This window comes from Pristiophorus japonicus, chromosome 3, assembly GCF_044704955.1.
Source record: "Pristiophorus japonicus isolate sPriJap1 chromosome 3, sPriJap1.hap1, whole genome shotgun sequence".
Taxonomy (NCBI): domain Eukaryota; kingdom Metazoa; phylum Chordata; class Chondrichthyes; family Pristiophoridae; genus Pristiophorus; species Pristiophorus japonicus.
The window spans coordinates 75,457,104-75,480,882 of NC_091979.1; positions in this window are offsets into that span (position 1 = coordinate 75,457,104).

Sequence of the window (23,779 nt, forward strand, 5' to 3'; positions counted from 1 at the left end):
AGCTTGGTCTTGAGATTTCTCTTCATCAGTGGTTCAGGAGGGGGAAAACCAGTAACAGTATGAGGTCTTATCCTATAACTGAGCAATATATATGACAAACTAGTTTGAAGGGAACCCTGAGTTACACGTTTCATACTTTGTTTGATAGTTTGAACAGTACGCTTTGCTTGACCATTAGAAGCAGGTTTGACCTCACATGTCTAATACCATTGAGTTTCATGAACTCCTGAAACTCAAGACTTGTGAAAAAAGATTAATTGTTGCTCACAACAATGTCAGGTAAACCACGAGAAGCAAACATGACACGTAGGCTCTCAATAGTGGTTGTAAAAACAGAAAACCTGAGGACTGGGAGAAATTTAGAATTCACAGAGGAGGACAAAAGGTTTAATTAGGAGGGGGAAAATAGAGTATGAGAGGAAGCTTGCTGGGAACATAAAAACTGACTGCAAAAGCTTCTATGGATATGTGAAGAGAAAAAGATCAGTGAAGACAAACATAGGTCCCTTGTCATCAGAATCAGGTGAATTTATAATGTGGAACAAAGAAATGGCAGACCAATTGAACAAATACTTTGGTTTTGTCTTCATGAAGGAAGACACAAATAACTTTCCAGAAATACTAGGGGAACGAGGGTCTAGTGAGAAGGAGGAACAGAAGGAAATCCTTATTAGTCAAGAAATTATGTTAGGGAAATTGATGGGATTGAAGGCCAATAAATCCCCAGGGCCTGATAGTCTGCATCCCAGAATACTTAAGGAAGTGGCCCTAGAAATAGTGGATGCATTGGTGATCATTCTCCAGCAGTCTATCGACTCTGGATCAGTTCCTATGGACTGGAGGGTAGCTAATGTAACACCACTTTTTAAGAAAGGAGGGAGAGAGAAAACGAGGAATTATAGACTGGTTAGCCTGACATCAGTAATGGGGAAAATGTTGGAATCATTTATTAAAGATGAAACAGCAGCGCATTTGGAAAGCAGTGACAGGATTGGTCCAAGCCAAGGATTTATGAAAGGGAAATCATGCTTGACAAATCTAGAATTTTTTGAGGATGTAACTAATAGAGTGGACAGGGGAGAACAAGTGAATATGGCGTATTTGGACTTTCAAAAGGCTTTTGACAAGGTCCCACACAAGAGATTGGCATGCAAAATTAAAGCACATGGTATTGGGGGTAATGTATTGATGTGGATAGAGAACTGGTTGGCAGACAGAAAGCAGGGAGTCGGGATAAACTGGTCCTTTTCAGAATGGTAGGCCGTGACTAATGGGGTGCCGCAGGGCTCAGTGTTGGGACCCCAGCTATTTACAATATATATCAATGAGTTAGATGAAGGAATTGAGTGTAATATCTCCAAGTTTGCAGATGACACTAAATTGGGTGGTGGTGTGAGCTGTGAGGAGGATGCGAAGAGGCTGCAGGGTGACTTGGACAGGTTAGGTGAGTGGGCAAATGAATGGCAGATGCAGTATAATGTAGATAAATGTGAGGTTATCCACTTTGGTGGCAAAAATCCGAAGGCAGAATATTATCTGAATGACGGCAGATTAGGAAAAGGGAAGGTGCAACGAGACCTGGGTGTCATGGTACATCAGTCATTGAAAGTTAGCATGCAAGTACAGCAGGCGGTGAAGAAGATAAATGGCATGTTGGCCTTCATTGCTCGGGGATTTGAGTATAGGAGCAGGGAGGTCTTACTGCTTTTGCACAGGGCCTTGGTGAGGCCTCAGCTGGAATATTGTGTTCAGTTTTGGTCTCCTAATCTGAGGAAGGACATTCTTGCTGTTCTGCGAGTGTAACGAAGGTTCACCAGACTGATTCCCGTGATGGCAGGACTGACATATGAGGAGAGATGGGATCGACGGTGCCCATATTCACTGGAGTTTAGAAGAATGAGAGGGGATCTCATAGAAACATATAAAATTCTGACTGGACTGGACAGGTTAGATGTTGGGGAAGTCCAGAACCAGGGGACACAGTCTAAGGATAAGGGCCGAGATGAGGAGTAACTTCTTCACTCAGAGAGTTGTTAACCTGTGGAATTCTCTACCGCAGAGAATTGTACCGCAGTTCGTTGGATGTTTTCAAGAGCTAAAGGGATCAAGGGGTATGGAGAGAAAGCAGGAAAAGGGTACTGAGGTGATGGTTAGCCATGATCTTATTGAATGGTGATGCAGGCTCGAAGGGCCGAATGGCCTAGTCGTGCGCCTATTTACCATGTTTCTAGGTTTCTATGTTCCTAGATGTACTGGATGACATAATAATACACTCTATCCACTTTGAATATGTATCCACCACAACAAAAAACATCTTTCCAAGGAATGGACCCGCAAAATCGATTTGGATCCTCGACCATGGTTTAGATGGCCATGACCAAAGACTCAACGGAGATTCTGCTGGTACTTTACTTAGCTGCATGCAAGTATTACACGATGCGCACATGATTCTAGATCAGAGTCAATACCAGGCCACCATATATGAGACCTAGCAAAGGCTTTCATCATTACAATACCGGGATGAGTGTAATGTAGCTCACGTACTAATTTTCTCTACCTTTCTTAGACATGATGACATGATTACCCCACAGTAAACAATCTGACTGAATGGACAGCTCATCCTTGCGACGGGTGTAAGGTTTGGTCTCTTCACACATCTCTGTAGGTATTTCAGACCAATCATCACTGAGGATGAGGACATAATGTTTCACAACTGACAAAATAGGGTCATGGCTGTCCAGATCCTAACTTGTTGAGCAGTGACAGGAGTTTCATCACTCTCAAAAGCATCCATTACCAACTTTAGATCTACAGGTTGAGGTGTTTTCATGTCAGGTGTAGGCAAAGGCAAACGAATCAGTGCATCGGCACAATTCTCAGTATCGGGTCTGACGAATAATGTAATTATAGCCAGACAATGTCAACGCCCACCTCTGAATACGGGACGATGCATTGGTATTAATAGCTTTGTTTTCAGAAAACAATGAAGTGAGTGGCTTGCGATCCGTCTTGAGTTCAAAATGGAGACCAAACAGGTACGGATGCAGCTTTGTTACACCATACACACAGGCCAAAGCTTCTTTGTCTACCATGCTGTAAGCTCTTTCTGCTTTTGATAAGCTTCTCGAAGCATACACAACAGGTTGCAGCTTACCCGACTCATTGGCTTGTTGGAGTATACAGCCAACACCATATGATGAAGCATCACAGGCCAATACAAGACACTTACACGGATCATAATGAACAAGCAACTTGTTTGAACAGAGCAGACTCTTAGCTTTCTCAAAGACTCCATCTTGATACATACCCCAGACCCAAGTGTTACCTTTTCTGAGTAGCAAATGTAGTGGCTTTAATAAAAGTGCTCAATCTGGGTAAGAAATTACCAAAGTAGTTGAGTAGCCCATTATAAATAGGAAAGTTCTTAGTTTACCTCACTGCCAATGTAATAACACAAGAGTCCTGTTATTATAAACTGCTTCAGGTGTGTACCCGATCTCTTTTATTCCCATTTCGGATAAAAACAAGATCCGACTTCCTGTATTGCCTGCATGACATCCGACAATGTCGCCCCCTGGTGTCTAGTGACCCCAAGCATAAATATATTACACCATCCATCCGAGAGGGCAAACGTAGCTTCAGTTTAGCTTCTGATCCAAAAGCTGGCCCCTCCGACAGGGCAGTACTCCTTCAGTAACGCACTGAAGTGTGAGCCTGGATTATGTGCTCAACTCTCTGATGCGACACTTGAACCAACAACTTTATAGAAACATAGAAACATAGAAAATAGGTGCAGGAGTAGGCCATTTGGCCCTTCGTGCCTGCACCGCCATTCAATAAGATCATGGCTGATCATTCCTTCAGTACCCCTTTCCTGCTTTCTCTCCATACCCCTTGATTCTCTTAACCGTAAGGGCCATATCTAACTCCCTCTTGAATATATCCAGTGAACTGGCATCAACAACTCTCTGCGGCAAGAAATTCCACAGGTTAACAACTCTCCGAGTGAAGTTTCTCCTCATCTCAGTCCTAAATGGCCTACCCCTTATCCTAAGGCTATGTCCCCTGGTTCTGGACTTCCCCAACATCGGGAACATTCTTCCCGCATCTATCCTCTCCAGTCCCGTCAGAATCGTATATGTTTCTCTGAGATCCCCTCTCATCCTTCTAAACTCCAGTAAATAAAGGCCCAGTTGATCCAGTCTCTCCTCATATGACAGCCCAGCCATCCCTGGAATCAGTCTGGTGAACCTTCGCTGCACTCCCTCAATAGCAAGAATGTCCTTCCTCAGACTAGGAGACCAAAACTGAATACAATATTCCAGGTGAGGCCTCACTAAGGCCCTGTACAGCTGAATTAAGTCCTCCCTGCTTCTATATTCAAATCCCCTAGCTATGAAGGCCAACATACCATTTGCCTTCTTCACCGCCTGCTGTACCTGCGTGCCCACTTTCAGTGACTGATGAACCATGACACCCAGGTCTTGTTGCACCTCCCCTTTTCCTAGTCTGCCGCCATTCAGATAATATTCTGCCTTCGTGTTTTTGCCCCAAAAAAGGATAACCTCACATTTATCCACATTATACTGCATCTGCCACTGAGGGAGTGCAGCGAAGGTTCACCAGACTGATTCCAGGGATGGCTGGGCTGTCATATAAGGAGAGACTGGATCAACTGGGCCTTTATTCACTGGAGTTTAGAAGGATGAGAGGGGATCTCATAGAAACATATAAGATGTTTGCCCACTCACCTACCCTGACCAAGTCACCCTGCAGCCTCTTAGCATCCTCCTCACAGCTCACACAGCCACCCAGTTTAGTATAATCTGCAAACTTGGAGATATTACACTCAATTCCTTCATCTAAACCGTTAATGTACATTGTAAAGTGCTAGGGTCCCAGCACTGAGCCCTGCGGCACTCCACTAGTCACTGCCTGCCATTCTGAAAAGGACCAGTTTATCCCGACCCTCTGCTTCCTGTCTGCCAACCAGTTCCCTGTCCACGTCAGTATATTACCCCCAATACCATGTGCTTTGATTTTGCACACCAATCTCTTGTGCGGGACCTTGTCAAAAGCCTTTTGAAAGTCCAAATACGCCATATTCACTTGTTCTCCCCTGTCCACTCTATTAGTTACATCCTCAAAAAATTCCAGAAGATTCGTCAAGCATGATTTCCCTTTCATAAATCCATGCTGACATGGTCCGATCTTATCACTGCTTTCCAAATGCGCTACTATTTCTTCCTTAATGATTGATTCCAACATTTTCCCCACTACTGATGTCAGGCTAACCGGTCTATAATTACCCGCTTTCTTTCTCCCAACTTTTTTTAAAAGTGGTGTTACATTAGCTACCCTCCAGTCCAGAGGAACTGATCCAGAGTCGATAGATTGTTGGAAAATGATCACCATGCATCCACTATTTCTAGGGCCACTTCCTTGAGTACTCTGGGAACCAGACTATCAGGCCCCGGGGATTTATCGGCCTTCAATCCCATCAATTTCCCTAACACAATTTCCCGCATAATAAGGATATCCTTCAGTTCCTCCTTCTCACTAGACCCACTGTCCCCTAGTATCTTCGGAAGGTTATTTGTATCTTCCTTTGTGAAGACAGAACCGAAGTATTGGTTCAATTGGTCTGCCATTTCTTTGTTCCCCATTATAAATTCACCTGGATCCGACTGCAAGGGACCTATGTTTGTCTTTATGAATCTTTTTCTCTTCACATATTTATAGAAGCCTTTGCAATCAGTTTTTATATTCCCTGCAAGCTTCCTGCCATACTCTATTTTCCCCCTCCTAATTAAACCCTTAGTCCTCCTCTGTTGAGTTCTAAATTTCTCCCAGTCCTCAGGTTTGTTGCTTTATCTAGCCAATTTATATGCCACTTTCTTGGCTTTAACACTATCCTTAATTTCCTATGACTCAGAAGAGAGCGTAACACCACTGACAGATTGTGAATTTACAATTCCTTGTGTACCGGTGCCAGCTAGACTGGTCTGAGTCCCAGCCAAGCTACTTGCCAAAGGACTGATGTCAAGGCCAAGTGTCTCACAGCTGGCCCGCAGAAATGGCCCGATGCTATCAGGTTCTGACACATGTTAGTGTGCACTTCCGATGTGCTCTGTTTGTCCTTTGCCTGAGCAAGAGGGTAAAAGGAATATTGAGGCTATTTTGTCATCTTGATTAGCAACATATTTCCAAAGTGGTTGACTTTTAACTGCACTCTGAATTGGCCTAACAAGCCACTCAAATATATCAAACCTGCTATAAAGAATCAGACTGCAGTGGTTCCACCATCTTCTCAGGGCACTAAGAATGAGCAGTAAATGTTGGCCTTGCCAGCGATGGCTACATCCCAAGAAGGGAAAAATATAGATATGCAGTACCCAACAGAAAATTCCATGTTCAGTTCCATTCGCCACTCCTCAGATAATTCATCATCATAGGCAGTCCCTCGAAATCGAGGAAGATTTGCTTCCACTCAAGAAGTGAGTTCTCAGGTGGCTGTGTGGGAATTACACTCTCTGTAACAGGTGGGGCAGACTGGGGTTGAAAGGAAGGATGGGTGAGGAGTTTGGTTTGCCACCTGCTCCTTCCACTGTCTGCGTTTGATTTCTGCATGCTCTCAGCAATGAGACTCGAGGTGCTCAGCGTCCTCCTGGATGCTCTTCCTACCCTTTGGGTGGTCTTGGGCCAGGGATTCCCAGGTGCCAGTGGGGATATTGCACTTTATCAAGGAGGCTTTGAGGGTGTCCTTGAAACGTTTCATCTGCCCACCTGGGGCTCGCTTGCTGTGCAGGAGTGCCGAGTAGAGTGCTTGCTTTGGGAGTCTCGTATCATGCATGTGGATGATGTGGCCTGCCCAATGAAGCTGGTCGAGTGTGCGCAGTGCTTTGATGCTAGGAATGTTGGCCTGAGCGAGAACACTGACGTTGGTATGTCTATCCTCCCAGTAGATTTGCAGGATCTTGCAGAGGCAGCGCTGGTGGTACTTCTCCAGCGCTTTGAAGTGTCTACTGTATTACAAAGATACTCGACACAAGTCTGTTTTGGAGAAAATAATCATTTATTAAGTACTCAATCGAGGGAGAGACAGCTTCTACATGACTTCAGTAACTCGGTGACCCAAACCAGCTGTTCTCCCTGAACAATCGTCGAGTTACTGCTTTTATACAGTCAAATTCTGTATTAGGATGGAGAATGAAACAGTTAATTCAGAGACCATGGTCCAGAACTTAAAGAAGGGTAACTTTGAAGGTATGAGGCGTGAATTGGCTAGGATAGATTGGCGAATGATACTTAAGGGGTTGACTGTGGATGGGCAATGGCAGACATTTAGAGAACGCATGGATGAACTACAACAATTGTACATTCCTGTCTGGCGTAAAAATAAAAAAGGGAAGGTGGCTCAACCGTGGCTATCAAGGGAAATCAGGGATAGTATTAAAGCCAAGGAAGTGGCATACAAATTGGCCAGAAATAGCAGCGAACCCGGGGACTGGGAGAAAGTTAGAACTCAGCAGAGGAGGACAAAGGGTTTGATTAGGGCCGGGAAAATGTAGTACGAGAAGAAGCTTGCAGGGAACATTAAGACGGATTGCAAAAGTTTCTATAGGTATGTAAGGAGAAAAAGGTTAGTAAAGACAAACGTAGGTCCTCTGCAGTCAGAATCAGGGGAAATCTTAACGGGGAACAAAGAAATGGCAGACCAATTGAACAAGTACTTTGGTTCGGTATTCACTAAGGAGGACACTAACAACCTTCCGGATATAAAAGGGGTCAGAGGATCTAGTAAGGAGGAGGAACTGAGGGAAATCTTTATTAGTCGGGAAATTGTGTTGGGGAAATTGATGGGATTGAAGGCCGATAAATCCCCAGGGCCTGATGGACTGCATCCCAGAGTACTTAAGGAGGTGGCCTTGGAAATAGCAGATGCATTGACAGTCATTTTCCAACATTCCATTGACTCTGGATAAGTTCCTATTGAGTGGAGGGTAGCCAATGTAACCCCACTTTTTAAAAAAGGAGGGAGAGAGAAAACAGGGAATTATAGACCGGTCAGCCTGACCTCAGTAGTGGGTAAAATGATGGAATCAATTATTAAGGATGTCATAGCAGCACATTTGGAAAGAGGTGACATGATAGGTCCAAGTCAGCATGGATTTGTGAAAGGGAAATCATGCTTGACAAATCTTCTGGAATTTTTTGAGGATGTTTCCAGTAGAGTGGACAAGGGAGAACCAGTTGATGTGGTATATTTGGACTTTCAGAAGGCTTTCGACAAGGTCCCACACAAGAGATTATTGTGCAAAGTTAAAGCACATGGGATTGGGGGTAGTGTGCTGACGTGGATTGAGAACTGGTTGGCAGACAGGAAGCAAAGAGTAGGAGTAAATGGATACTTTTCAGAATGGCAGGCAGTGACTAGTGGGGTACCGCAAGGTTCTGTGCTGGGGCTCCAGCTGTTTACACTGTACATTAATGATTTAGACGAGGGGATTAAATGTAGTATCTCCAAATTTGCGGATGACACTAAGTTGGGTGGCAGTGTGAGCTGCGAGGAGGATGCTATGAGGCTGCAGAGTGACTTGGATAGGTTAGGTGAGTGGGCAAATGCATGGCAGATGAAGTATAATGTGGATAAATGTGAGGTTATCCACTTTGGTGGTAAAAACAGAGAGACAGACTATTATCTGAATGGTGACAGATTAGGAAAAGGGGAGGTGCAACGAGACCTGGGTGTCATGGTACATCAGTCATTGAAGGTTGACATGCAGGTACAGCAGGCAGTTGAGAAAGCAAATGGCATGTTGGCCTTCATAGCGAGAGGATTTGAGTACAGGGGCAGGGCGGTGTTGCTGCAGTTGTACAGGGCCTTGGTGAGGCCACACCTGGAGTATTGTGTACAGTTTTGGTCTCCTAACTTGAGGAAGGACATTCTTGCTATTGAGGGAGTGCAGCGAAGGTTCACCAGACTGATTCCCGGGATGGCGGGACTGACATATCAAAAAAGACTGGATCAACTGGGCTTGTATTCACTGGAGTTCAGAAGAATGAGAGGGGACCTCATAGAAACGTTTAAAATTCTGATGGGTTTAGACTGGTTAGATGCAGGAAGAATGTTCCCAATTTTGGGGAAGTCCAGAACCAGGATTCACAGTCTAAGGATAAGGGGTAAGCCATTTAGGATCGAGATGAGGAGAAACTTCTTCACCCAGAGAATGGTGAACCTATGGAATTCTCTACCACAGAAAGTTGTTGAGGCCAATTCACTAAATATATTCAAAAGGGAATTAGATGAAGTCCTTACTACTAGGGGGAATCAAGGGGTATGGCGAGAAAGCAGGAAGGGGGTACTGAAGTTGCATGTTCAGCCATGAACTCATTGAATGGCGGTGCAGGCTAGAAGGGCCGAATGGCCTATTCCTGCACCTATTTTCTATGTTTCTAAAATACTTACAAAATAAAGAAGCTACGCGCGGAAGTTTTCCATTGATTGTTTCCCTTTAGTTGTCACGAGTCCTCGCCTACCTACTTTGATTACATTGGTCAATACAATTACAGTGATTTGATTGATATGTATGATTACAATGATTTCATTGGTACATACAATTCCAGCAATTAAGTACTATGGCCCCTCATCTGATTCTTCACGAGCGACATCATTTCTGTGAACTTCTCCAAATCCATTTGTTTGGTGTGAGTCTTTCATCCTTGAATAGGTTTAGCAAACACAGCTAGAGTGTCCTCAATCAGTCTTTGTCTCCCGTGATTCATAGCTAGTCCCTGCAGTTTGTATTTTTCTACAATTACTGTCTACATTCACAACCAATGTCTTGGTTATAGGTAAAAAACTGGATGAGGTCCAACAAGCTGAATTTAGGGAGCTAGGAGTTAAATTAAAAAGTAGGACCTCAAAGGTAGTAATCTCAGGATTGCTACCAGTGCCACGTGCTAGTCAGAGCAGGAATTGGAGGATAGCTCAGATGAATACCTGGCTTGAGGGATGATGCAAGGGTGAGAGATTCAAATTCCTGGGACATTGGAACCGGTTCTGAGGGAGGTGGGACCAGTACAAACTGGACGGTCTGCACCTGGGCAGGACTGGAACCGATGTCCGAGGGGGAGTGTTTGCTAGTGCTGTTGGGGAGGATTTAAACTAAAATGGCAAGAGGTTGGGAATCTATGCAGAGAGGCAGAGGGAAGTAAAAAAGGGGGCAGAAGCAAAAGGTAGGAAGGAGAAAAGCAAGAGTGGAGGGCAGAGAAAACAAGGGCAAAAATCAAAAAGGGCCACATTACAACAGAATTCAGAAAGGACAAAGAGTGTTAAAAAAACAAGCCTGAAGGCTCTGAGTCTCAATGCGAGGAGCATTCGTAATAAGGTGGATGAATTAACTGTACAGATAGATGTTAACGGATATGATGTAATTGGGATTACGGAGACATGGCTCCAGGGTAACCAAGGCTGGGAACTCAACATCCAGGGGTATTCAATATTTAGGAAGGATAGACAGGAGGAAAAGGAGGTGGGGTAGATTACTGGTTAAAGAGGAGATTAACGCAATAGTAAGGAAGGACATTAGCGTGGATGATGTGGAATCTATATGGGTAGAGCTGCAAAACACCAAAGGGCAGAAAACGTTAGTGGGAGTTGTGTACAGACCACTAAACAGTAGTAGGGAGGTTGGGGATGGCTTCAAACAGGAAATTAGGGACGCGCGCAATAGGGTACAGCAGTTATCATGGGTGACTTTAATCTACATATTGATTGGGATAACCAAACTGGTAGCCATACTGTGGAGGAGGAGTTCCTGGAGTGTATAAGGGATAGTTTTCTGGACCAATATGTCGAGGAACCAACTCGAGAGCAGGCCATCCTAGACTGGGTCTTGTATAACGAGAGAGGATTAATTAGCAATCTGGTCGTGCGAGGCCCCTTGGGGAAGAGTCACCATAATATGATAGAATTCTTCATTAAGATGGAGAGTAACATAGTTAATTCAGAGACTAGGGTCCTGAACTTAAAGAAAGGAAACTTCGACGGCATGAGATGTGAATTGGCTAGGATAGGCTGGAGAATGATACTTAAAGGGTTGATGGTGGATCGGCAATGGCAGACATTTAAAGATCACATGGATGAAGTACAGCAACTGTACATCCCTGTGTGGCGTAAAAATAAAAAAGGGAAGGTGGCACAGCCATGGCTAACAAGGGAAATTAGGGAAACTGTTAAATCCAAGGAAGAGGCATATAAATTGGCCAGAAAAAGCAGCAAACCTGAGGACTGGAAGAATTTTAGAATTCAGCAGAGGAGGTCTAAGGATTTAATTAGGAAGGGGAAACTAGAGTATGAGAGTAAGCTTAAAGGGAACATAAAAACTGACTGCAAAAGCTTCTATAGATATGTGGAGAAAAAGAATAGAGAAGACTAATGTAGGTCCCTTGCAATAAGAATCGGGTGAATTCATAATGGGGAAGAAGGAAATTACAGACCAATTGAACAAATACTTTGGTTCTGTCTTCACTAGGGAAGACACGAATAACCTCCCAAAAATACAAGAGAACCGAGGGTCTAGTGAGAAGGGGGAACTGAAGGAAATCCTTTTAAGTCAGGAAATGCTGTTAGGGAAATTGAAGGGACTGAAGGCCGATAAATCCCCAGGGCCTGATAGTCTGCATCCCAGAGTACTTAAGGAAGTGGCCCTAGAAATAGTGGATGCATTGGTCATCATTTTCCAACATTCTATGGACTCAGGATCAGTTCCTATGGATTGGAGGTTAGCTACTTTAACCCCACTTTTTTAAAAAGTTGGGAGAGAGAATAGGGAATTATAGACTGGTTCGCCTGACATCGGTAGTGGGGAAAATGGTGGAATCAATTATTAAAGATGTAATAGCAGCGCATTTGGAAAGCAGTGACAGGATTGGTCCAAGTCAGCATGAATTTATGAAAGGGAAATCATGCTTGACAAATCTTCTCGAATTTTTTGAGGATGTAACTAGTAGAATGGATAAGGGAGAACCAGTGGATGTGGTGTATTTGGACTTTCAAAAGGCTTTTGACAAAGTCCCACACAAGAGATTAGTGTGTAAAATTAGGGCACATGGTATTGGGGGTAATGTACTGACGTGAATAGAGAACTGGCTGGCAGACAGGAAGCAGAGAGTCGGGATAAACGGGTCCTTTTTGGAATGGCAGGCAGTGACTGGTGGAGTGCCGCAGGGCTCGTGCTGGGATCCCAGCTCTTTACAAAATACTTTAATGATTTAGATGAAGGAATTGAGTGTAATATCTCTAAGTTTGCAGATGACACTAAATTGGGTGATGGTGTGAGCTGTGAGGAGGACGGTAAGAGGCTGCAGGGTGACTTGGACAGGTTAGGTAAGTGGGAAAATGCATGGCAGCTGCAGTATAATGTGGATAAATGTGAGGTTATCCACTTTGGGGACAAAAACACAAAGGCAGAATATTATCTGAATGGCAGCAGATTAGGAAAAGGGGAGGTGCAGCGAGACCTGGGTGTCATGGTTCATCAGTCCTTGAAAGTTGGCATGCAGGTACAGCAGGCGGTGAAGAAGGCAAATGATATGTTGGCCTTCATAGCAAGGGGATTTGAGTATAGGAGCAGGAAAGTTTTACTGCAGTTGTACAAGGCCTTGGTGAGGCCCCACCTGGAATATTGTGTTCAGTTTTGGTCTCCTAATCTGAGGAAGGACGCTTTTTCTATTGAGGGAGTGCAGTGAAGTTTCACCAGACTGATTCCAGGGATGGCTGGACTGACATATGAGGAGAGACTAGATCAACTAGGCCTTTATACACTAGAGTTTAAAAGGATGAGAGGGGATCTCATAGAAACATATAAGATTCTGACGGAACTGGACAAGTTAGATGCAGGAAGAATGTTCCTGATGTTGGGGAAGTCCAGAACCAGGGGACACAGCCTTAGGATAAGGGGCAGGCCATTTAGGTCTGAGATGAGGAGAAACTTCTTCGCTCAGAGAGTTGTTAACCTGTAGAATTCCCTGCCGCAGAGAGTTGTTGATGCCAGTTCATTGGATATATTCAAGGGGGAGTTAGATATGACCCTTACGGCTAAAGGGATCAAGGGGTATGGAGAGAAAGCAGGAAAGGGGTACTGAAAAAATGATCAGCCATTATCTTATTGAATGGTGGTGCAGGCTCGAAGGGCCGAATGGCCTACTCCTGCACCTATTTTCTATGTTTCTATGTTTCTTTTGACAAATAAGTGAGCGTGTCGGAATTTATTTTTCTTTAAAAAATGAGACCATGCATTTATTTTACTGTAATCCAATTAGAACGTCCAAATTTCATCACTCCATAAATCATAATCAAAATAAATCTGCACCTGCGTTTCTAACTTAAAATGTAATTTAATTCTAGGTTCACACTTTCTTCAAACTTCCCACATCTAGGACAACATTACAAAGGGTTAAAAATGTTCAACTCTCTGTCTGAAAAAGTGGGTGGAGCTAAAATAAACAGACAGCTATACCATGTTTCTTTTTTTAAAAAACAGGCTTTCAGACAAATGAAAAATTCATTAACACCCACCTCAAATACTCCGCAGTCAAGAACCACACAAGCACTTTCATTTAAAGACAGACATTCACACCAATTTTTCATTCAACAAAGCTTATTAATCCTGCTTTGGCTGTTTTCTTATTTTTCTGTTTCTCCCACCATAATTTCTGTTTGGCCGGCTGTATTTTAGGATCCCACCCATCACTTAACAGAGTCACTATCAGTTTCTTATGGTCATCTGAAAAATATCTACTCAGGGAGCTGTCCGGCATCCAGTCCAGCATATCCTTACATGCCATACTCAGTTTGGTATGTCTACCCCTATATCGGTTTCACTGTATTCTCAGATACCAACCATCCTTCCACTCAGTTTCACTTACACCCAGAGTCTGCGGTACCCTGATACATTTGTTTTTATCGATTTAAACTGTATTCTTAGATACTGATTGTCCCTCTCTTGGGTCTACAATCCCATCGATACCTTATAATCTCACGTTTGGGCACGTCTACCCCTTCACCGGATTCTGTGAACTGTCTCCAAGCCTTTGGACACCCCTAACGTTTGGCTGGACTATCAATACTGATTGTCTCCCTAATCTGGTTCCTTAAACCTAGAGTCTGCAACCACTACCGGTTTCTCACTTTGACTTATATAGTGATGGTTATACAACACATTTAAATTACCCCCAAGTCTTTTGCACCATAACAGACTTTTCACAGATTCAGATACCCTGGGCAACAAACACGTTTTGTAACAGCTTACATCGGATTATGAGTGGTACTTTAAATATACTCACTCGTGATTCCCATTGGTACCCTGCTCACAGCGCCAATTACAAAGATACTCGACACAAGTCTGTTTTGGAGAAAAGAATCATTTATTAAGTACTCAATCGAGTGAGAGACAGCTTCTACACGAGTTCAGTAACTCGATGACCCAAACTAGCTGTTCTCCCCGAACAATCATCGAGTTACTGTTTTTATACTGTCAAAATACATACAAAATCATGAAGCTACATGCGTAAGTGTTCCATTGGTTGTTTCCCTTAACGTGTCATGAGTCCTCGCCTACCTACTATGATTACATTGATAAATACAATTACAGTGATTTCATTGGTACATACAATTCCAGCAATTAAGTACTGTAGCCCCTCATCTGATTAGTCATGTGCTACATCATTTCTGTGAACTCCTCCAAACCCATTTGTTTGGTGTGAGTCTTTCATCCTTGAAAAGATTTAGCAAACATAGCTAGAGTGTGTTCAATCAGTCTTTGTCTCCCATTATCTCGTACCATGCTATGTGATTCCTAGCTAGCCTCTGCAGTTTGTTTCTTTCTACAATTACTGTCTACATTCACAACCATTTGTCTTGGTTTTACTACTATAAGCTGTTTATACTCAGGCAAATGCTAGATACTATCTTCTTGAGAGTTCTTTGACCTCAGCGATGACCCTTTCTAAGGAGAATTCATCCTATCTCTATTTGCTTTGCTCTTTGTTCTAGCCTTAATAACAGCACACCGATTAATGAGTGCAGAGGTGCCTCAGCATTCTGTTCTCAGAGTGTCGAGTTCAGCAATACATGTCTTTTCTGTCTTTACTGTGAACTTCACTTATGGTTTTAACTTTACTTGATTAATTTCCCTCTGATTATTTTTTTTCTTCTACAACTGTATATGATCCACATCTCTGAGCCATATATGAGGGCAGGTATCACTACTGCCCTGTAGACCATAAGATTCGTGCCAGATTTGAGGTCCTGATCTTCAAACACTTTCTTCCTCAGGCAACCGAAGGCTGCACTGGCGCACTGGAGGTGGTGTTGGACCTCGTCATCAATATCTGCCCTTGTTGATATAGTAGGCTCACGAGATATAGAAAATGGTTCACATTGTCCAAGGCCGAGCCATGGATTTTGATGACTGGGGGCGCAGTGCTGTGTGGTGAGGTCAGGTTGGTGGAGGACCTTTGTCTTATGGATGTTTAGTGTAAGGCCCATGCTTTCGTATGCCTCAGTGAAGTTGTTGACGATGGCTTGGAGTTCGGCCTCTGAATGTACACAGACGCAAGCATCGTCCACGTACTGTAGTTTAATGCCAGAGGATGGGATAACCTTGGATCTAGCTTGGAGGGAAAATGTCATGCTCAGTTCCACTTGCCACTCCTCAGATAATTAAGCAGTCCATGACCGCATTCTGCAAGACCGGGACAACATTCAGGCTTGGGCTGATAAGTGGCTAGTAACATTCGCGCCACAAAAGTCTCCAACAAGCGAGAGTCTAACCAGCTCCCATTGATATTCAATGGCATTACCATCGCCGAATCCCCCACCATCAACATCCTGTGGGTCACCATTGACCAGAAACTTAACTGGACCAGCCACATAAATACTGTGACGACAAGACTGGGTCAGAGACTGGGTATTCTGCGGTGAGTGTCTCACCTCCTGACTCCCTAAAGCCTTTCCACCGTCTACAAGTCAGGAGTGTGATGGACTACTCTCCACTTGCCTGGATGAGTGCAGCTCCAACAACACTCAAGCAGCTTGACACCATCCAGGACAAAGCAGCCCATTTGATTGGCACCCCATCCACCACGTTAAACATTCACTCCCTCCACCACAGGTGCACCGTGGCTGCAGTGTGTACCATCTATAAGATGCACTACAGCAACTCACCAAGGCTTCTTCGGCAGCACCTCCCAAACCCGCAACTTCGACCACTCCTCCAAGTTACACACCATCCTGACTTGTCACTGGGTCAAAAACCTGGAACTCTCTCCCTAACAGCATGTGGAAGTACCTTCACCACAAGGACCACCACCTTCTCAAGGGCAATTAGGGATGGGCAATAAATGCTGGCCTTGCCAGTGAAGCCACATCCCGGAACGAATTATTAAAAATGATGGGGACTTGTTTACATCAGGTCCATCCTATTTTGGGGATTTTCTGGTGGGCCTTCTAAGGGACTGAACTTATGCCTCTCCAATTACTCTCCAGTGATTTCAATATAAAGTTAAAATCGGGTGGAGGGTAGGACTAGCAGTGCACCCGATCCCGTCAATTACCCGATGGGCGGGTTAGGTTAAAATTGCCTCTAACACTGCTCTGGGGACTGTGTGGAGGTGAAATGGCAACAAAATATCAACCTGAAGTATGGCCAAACAAGATATCTATTAATTGGGTTGTAAACAAAATGGTAGAGAGCTAATTGTTGGGAGAATTGCAGCTTTGAAAAATGTTGCATAAAATAGATGGGCTCCCTCAAGTGATCTCATATAGTCCTTTTTGTTATAGTCTTATAAGTTATTGGTAATTCTTTGTTTCAATTGAGCTAAATAGCAGTTGTTGATTTAACATCTAACCTTGAGAAACTGGACTTGCTGCTCCAAGCAGATGTTGAGCAGTTTTGTCTCCAAGGAAGCGCTGGTATCCTTCTGTGCTTGTCTTTTTTAAGGAAAAAAAAGGCTTGAAGAAAATTTTCTTTACAGAAAAAAATTATTATTGAGCTTTTTGTCTACTATCTACTGCGAGGTCAGCCATGTTTAATTGAAATAATGTGCTGAGTCTCTGGAGCCTACATTTTTTGTTTTATCTGAAAACCTTGACAAATATTGCAGGTGTGGAATTTAGCTTTGCCGGAGATACCCTGCATCTGTGTCTGGCCTGGGAAAAGGTTTCCTGAATCTTGTACAAAGACAGAAAACAGGTAATAACATAAAACCTCAGTAAAAATGGAGCCTAAAAGATTACTTTTACAAAATATGTGAACTCTTTTTCTCCTCAATGCTGATTTCTCATATGTGGTGGGCTCGCGCACAGTTCCTAACTGCAGGAGAAATATTACATTTTGTTTTGCTTTGAAATGTCTTACAGGGACAGCCATTCTAATTTTTCTGGCTGCGTATTTTATTTATGTTTTACCTAATGTACATGGAACATCAGTGAATGAAGAAAGCTTTTCATTTAAATGCAACACTTTTTCAAAAACCACATATATAATTTTCACAACAGACAAAATATCTTAAGTGCTTTAAGCAATAGAGATGTTCAGACTGTGCTGTGCCTGCAGACAATCTGTCTGAAGAATCATTCAATAACTGCCATAGCTAGAACTTCGGTTAAAAATACAATTGACCCTTCCCATTCTTATATAATCGGACAACTCTGCTCTGTGCTTCGCACAGGAAAAATATATATATTTGTTTTTACATGGGATTACATAGGATATACAGTACAAAGATACATGATACAATGATACACCACTCAGCCTTCTTTTTTCAAGAGAAAAGAGACCCAGCCTGTTCATCCTTTCCTGATATGTATACCCTTGCATTTCTGGTATCACCCTTGTAAATCTTCTCTGCATCCTCTCCAGTGCCTCTATATCTTTTTTAGAATATGGCAACCAGAACTGTATGCAGTTTTGATAAACAACTTAACTTTGAAACTGTACAAGCCATGGAACTATTTAAGAATGCTAGCTTAATTTTACTACCTGTTCTTTGTTTTGATCTGGTTTGACAGTATCAGCTGTGGATCAGTGGTAGCACTCTTGTATTTGAGGTTGCAGGCTGAGGATTCAAATCCCATGCTTGAGATTCAAACACAAGATCTTGGTTAACACCCAATGCCAGTACTGAGGGATGTAGAACTGCCATCCATTGGATGTGATGTTAAACTGTTGTAATATTGATGAACTCAATGGCAATTAGCACAAGCAATGTCCTCCAAACAGCAATGCCAGGATAATCCATTTTAGGTGTTGGTTAAGGGATAAATGTTGGCCAGGACACCAGGGGACCTCCTCTGCTTTTCTTTGAATAGTGCCATGGGATCCTTTACTAGATTTTGATAGGTGCAATATGATTTGTATAACATCTTAATGTGTGGCTTTTTGATTTTGTAACAAATCAACACAGAAAGAGTAACTCCTCAATCTGATTCCCAACCCTTGTCACCCAGTATCTAACTTCCATTATTGCTTAAAGAAACTATGCTTACCTAATGGACACCAATAAAAAAAATCATATAACAGAGGATCCATTTTTTTTACCTCTTTCTGGTTACCTCTAAAATGTTGGAGTTTCAAGTTGCCTATGTAAATAGCAATGATAAAAAAATCGATTTGATCAAGTTTAAACTAAGCTTTAAATTGTGTGAGCAGTTTTAAAATGTTGCTAGCTAATAAATCAGCAAAGCATTCAATATCATTGTAGATTCATGTGTCTGCGAAGAAGTATATACTCTCTGTAGTTTTGTGCAGTAGATAGGTTTATAAATTAAGGAACTAAGGTGAAGAGGTATGACCCATATTGCAGCCCAAGGTTGAAAAAGGTAAAAGAGAAAATGAGTGATAGGTGATGAGTGATAGCAGCCTTGGGTTTTAAAACCATCAAGATTGTGGGAAAAAGGAAAGAATGAGGGAGGTAACCAGTTTTGTGGTTTTGAGCTCCAAGTAAAAATGGGACCAATAATATGGTGGGAGGTGCCTGAAATGCTGAGTGTATCTTTGTTCTCTTTGGACTCTCTTTTATTGTCTCCTCCCTATTTCTGGCCAGCGTGAAGCATGCTGGAAGCCTGCACATCAACAGTGCACAAAACTCACTTAGGCTCCATAACCGATTCAGATTAGGACTGCTCCCCATAATGCAGCTGGAATTCCTGAGCAGTGGTCTAGTCACTGAAGGGGAGGTGCTATTTAAATATCTTGAGTGGCCCCAATTTGCATTAAGGCCACTCTGCCTGCACCCTCTCATTCATTGAGCCTCAAATGGCTATTGTTTATCCAGCACCATGTCCCTTCCCACCCTCTATGTTCTGCTTGTCCTTGAAATCTTTCCCCATGAAATTGTGATGCTCAAAGGAAGGTTTTGGATAGCTCCAGGGGTGCCTTGAAGTAAGTGCCCTGCATCGACTTGTAAATTGTGGTAACTGTGCTTCACAATTTAGTAATCAGGATTGGACTGATGATAGATGTCCCAGATGATTCCAGAGAATCTGATGATGATACTGCTGGTGCTGTAGACCCAACCCATTAAGAACAGGATATAGGTGCAGTGACACTGGCTGTTAGACAGTTGAGAGACAGATTCATTTGGTATGCCTTCACAGATGAATAGAGTACTATTATTGGGAAGTCTCAGTCCATCAAAGATCTGCCTCCTCTCACCAATCTCTCTATGGTCGATGCAAAATTCTTGCTCCTCACAGCTAGCATAGGAACAGGTGTAGATCATTCAATCCCTTGAGCCTGTTGTGCCATTCAATTAAACTATGGCAGGACCCCTGAGATCATCTTCCACTTGCTCTGCAGTCAGGAAATGACTTGTCTTATGCCTCTACTCAATTATAAGAACATAAGAACATAAGAATTAGGTACAGGAGTAGGCCATCTAGCCCCTCGAGCCTGCTCCGCCATTCAACAAGATCATGGCTGATCTGGCCGTGGACTCAGCTCCACTTACCCGCCCGCTTCCCGTAACCCTTAATTCCCTTATTGGTTAAAAATCTATCTATCTGTGATTTGAATACATTCAATGAGCTAGCCTCAACTGCTTCCTTGGGCAGAGAATTCCACAGATTCACAACCCTCTGGGAGAAGAAATTCCTTTTCAACTCGGTTTTAAATTGGCTCCCCCGTATTTTGAGGCTGTGCCCCCTAGTTCTAGTCTCCCCGACCAGTGAAAACAACCTCTCTGCCTCTATCTTGTCTTTCATTATTTTAAATGTTTCTATAAGATCACCCCTCATCCTTCTGAACTCCAACGAGTAAAGACCCAGTCTACTCAATCTATCATCATAAGGTAACCCCCTCATCTCTGGAATCAGCCTAGTGATACGTCTCTGTACCCCCTCCAAAGCTAGTATATCCTTCCTTAAGTAAGGTGACCAAAACTGCACACAGTACTCCAGGTGCGGCCTCACCAATACCCTGTACAGTTGCAGCAGGACCTCCCTGCTTTTGTACTCCATCCCTCTCGCAATGAAGGCCAACATTCCATTCGCCTTCCTGATTACCTGCTGCACCTGCAAACTAACTTTTTGGGATTCATGCACAAGGACCCCCAGGTCCCTCTGCACTGCAGCATGTTGTAATTTCTCCCCATTCAAATAATATTCCCTTTTACTGTTTTTTTTTCCAAGGTGGATGACCTCACATTTTCCGACATTGTATTCCATCTGCCAAACCTTAGCCCATTCGCTTAACCTATCTAAATCTCTTTGCAGCCTCTCTGTGTCCTCTACACAACCCGCTTTCCCACTAATCTTTGTGTCATCTGCAAATTTTGTTACACTACACTCTGTCCCCTCTTCCAGATCATCTATGTATATTGTAAACAGTTGTGGTCCCAGCATCGATCCCTGTGGCACACCACTAACCACCGATTTCCAACCCAAAAAGGACCCATTTATCCCGACTCTCTGCTTTCTGTTAGCTAGCCAATTCTCTATCCATGCTAATACATTTCCTCTGACTCCGCGTACCTTTATCTTCTGCAGTAACCTTATGTGTGGCACCTTATCGAATGCCTTTTGGAAATCTAAATATACCACATCCATCGGTACACCTCTATCCACCATGCTCGTTATATCCTCAAAGAATTCCAGTAAATTAGTTAAACATGATTTCTCCTTCATGAATCCATGTTGCGTCTGCTTGATTGCACTATTCCTATCTAGATGTCCCGCTATTTCTTCCTTAATGATAGCTTCAAGCATTTTCCCCACTACAGATATTAAACTAACCGGCCTATAGTTAACTGCCTTTTGTCTGCCCCCTTTTTTAAACAGAGGCGTTACATTAGCTGCTTTCCAATCCGCTGGTACCTCCCCAGAGTCCAGAGAATTTTGGTAGATTATAACGAATGCATCTGCTATAACTTCCACCATCTCTTTTAAATACCCTAGGATGCATTTCATCAGGACCAGGGGACTTGTCTACCTATATCAGGCTCCGCTTCATAATTACATCCTCTGACTTCATTCTGCTCTGTGCCACATAGCATGTCAATTCCTCATCTTGGGGAGATTTTAACTCCCTTTGTCTGGCAGAAATGGGGCTGTATCAGAATTAAATTGGAGGTAGTGAACTTACTGCACTGTTCCCGCTCTACCGACAGCTTTCCTGAAGCCTTCTGCTGAGCGGACAAGATGCTCACATAAATCAGATGGGAGCTTCATTCACCTATCCAAATTGGGATCCTATGAATACGTGGCTCAGTGGTAGCCCTCTCACCTCCAAGTCAGAATGTTTTTGATTCAGATCCCAGTCCAGAGAAAAAAATCTAGGCTGACAATTCAGTGCAGTACTGAGAGAGTGTTGCCCTGTCAGAGGTGCCATCTTTTGGATGAGATATTAAACTGAGGCCTGGTCTTCCCTCTCAGGTGGACGTAAAAGATCACATGGCACTATTTTGAAGAAGAATAGTGGAGTACCCCTGGTGTCCTGGACAATATTTATCCTTCAACTAACATCACTAAAAAACAGATTATCTGTTCCTTATCACATTGCTGTTTGTGGGACCTTGCTGGGATCAAATTCGCTAGTGCGTTTCAAGCCTTACAACAGTGACTACACTACAAAAGTACTTAATTGGCTGTGAAGCACTTTGGGATATCCTGAGATCGTGAATGGCAATCTTTAAATGCTAGTTCTTTTGATTAGGCACTTTACAACCTTCTGGACTCAACATTGAGTTCAACAACTCATGATCATAAACATCTTTAATTTAAATATTTAATTCTCTGCCCCATTTCAACTGTGACCTCTCTGTCCTCGGCGTCCTACACAGCTCTAAAGAAGCGCAACAGAACCTCAACGAACAACATCTCATCTTTTGATTAAGAACATAAGAATTTGGAGCAGGAGCCCCTCAAGCCTGCTACACCATTCAATAAGATCATGGCTGATCTTCGATCTCAACTCTACTTTCTTACCCGATCCACATATCTCTTGATTCCCCTAGGGCTAGAAATTGGCCTTCTTTGCGCCTCCCATTAGCGCCTCTGGGGGGGCGATAACGAGGCGCTACTGGCCCTGCGACTGGGCGCGGTGAGAGTACTGATGCCCAAGAACTAGCCATGGTGGTTTGTGGTGGCTTCCGTTCCGCTACCTGCAGTATCATCAGGTGTCAACACCGGCAGCTGCAGGAAGCGTTGTAAGGGAGGCCAGCTGCTTGGGGAGCAGCATTTCAAGGTAATGAGGTAAGTGAAAGCTCTTGTAACAACACTCTGAGCATTTCACTTCCTTTTCTTTGGCCGCGATTGATCAGCCCTGCACTCTGTCAGAGTGCTTGGGGCTGATCGGCGCAGATCGCAGCTGCCATCAGCGACCACGCAAGTATATTTAATGCAGAGCCTGCAGCAATGTCCCTTCCTTTTAAAGGAGGGAAGGAGCCTCCGATCTCGGCAGCGCTGCATGGGACATTGTGCAGCACTGCACCTCTACCATCTCTCCCACATGGTTGAGCACTCCAAGGGAATTGGTATTGCTTGATTTAGCGCTCCACCTCCCTCCTGGAATGCCAAAACGGACGTTTGCATTTGCAGGAATCGGGTAGCGCCTGGCGAAGCTTTTGTGCTACCGCAAAAGTTAGCGCCCCAAATGGGGTGCTACGCAATTTCTGTCCCTAGAGTCCAATAATCTATCTATCTCAGCCTTGAATATACTCAACGATTCCGCATGCACAGCCCTTTTGGGTAGATAAGTCCAAAGATTCACAACCTTCTGAGTGAAGAAATTTCTCCTCATCTCAGTTGTAAATAGCCAAACCCTTATCCTGAGACTATGGCCCCTCGTTCTAGACTCTCAAGCCAGGGGAAGCAACCCCTCAGCATCTACCCTGCCAAACACTTTAGAATCTTATAGGTTTTTATGAGATCACCTCTCAATCTTCTAAACTCCAGAGATTATAGGGCCAATCTACTTAATCTCTCCTCATAGGACAACACTCATCCCAAGGATCAATCCAGTGAACCTTTGTTGCACTGCCTCTAAGGCAAGTATGTCCTTCTTTAGATAAGGAGACCAAAACTGTGCACAGTACTCCAGGTGTAGTCTCACCAAAGCCCTGTACAATTGTACTAAGACTTCCTTATTCTTGTACTCCAACCCCCTTGCAATAAAAGCCAACATGCTTTAAACTAATGAAGGGGTTAGAGGCTGGGGTGGGAGGATTCATGAAAGACTAAATTTTAAAGCAGCAAGAGAAATGTAAAGGCTCG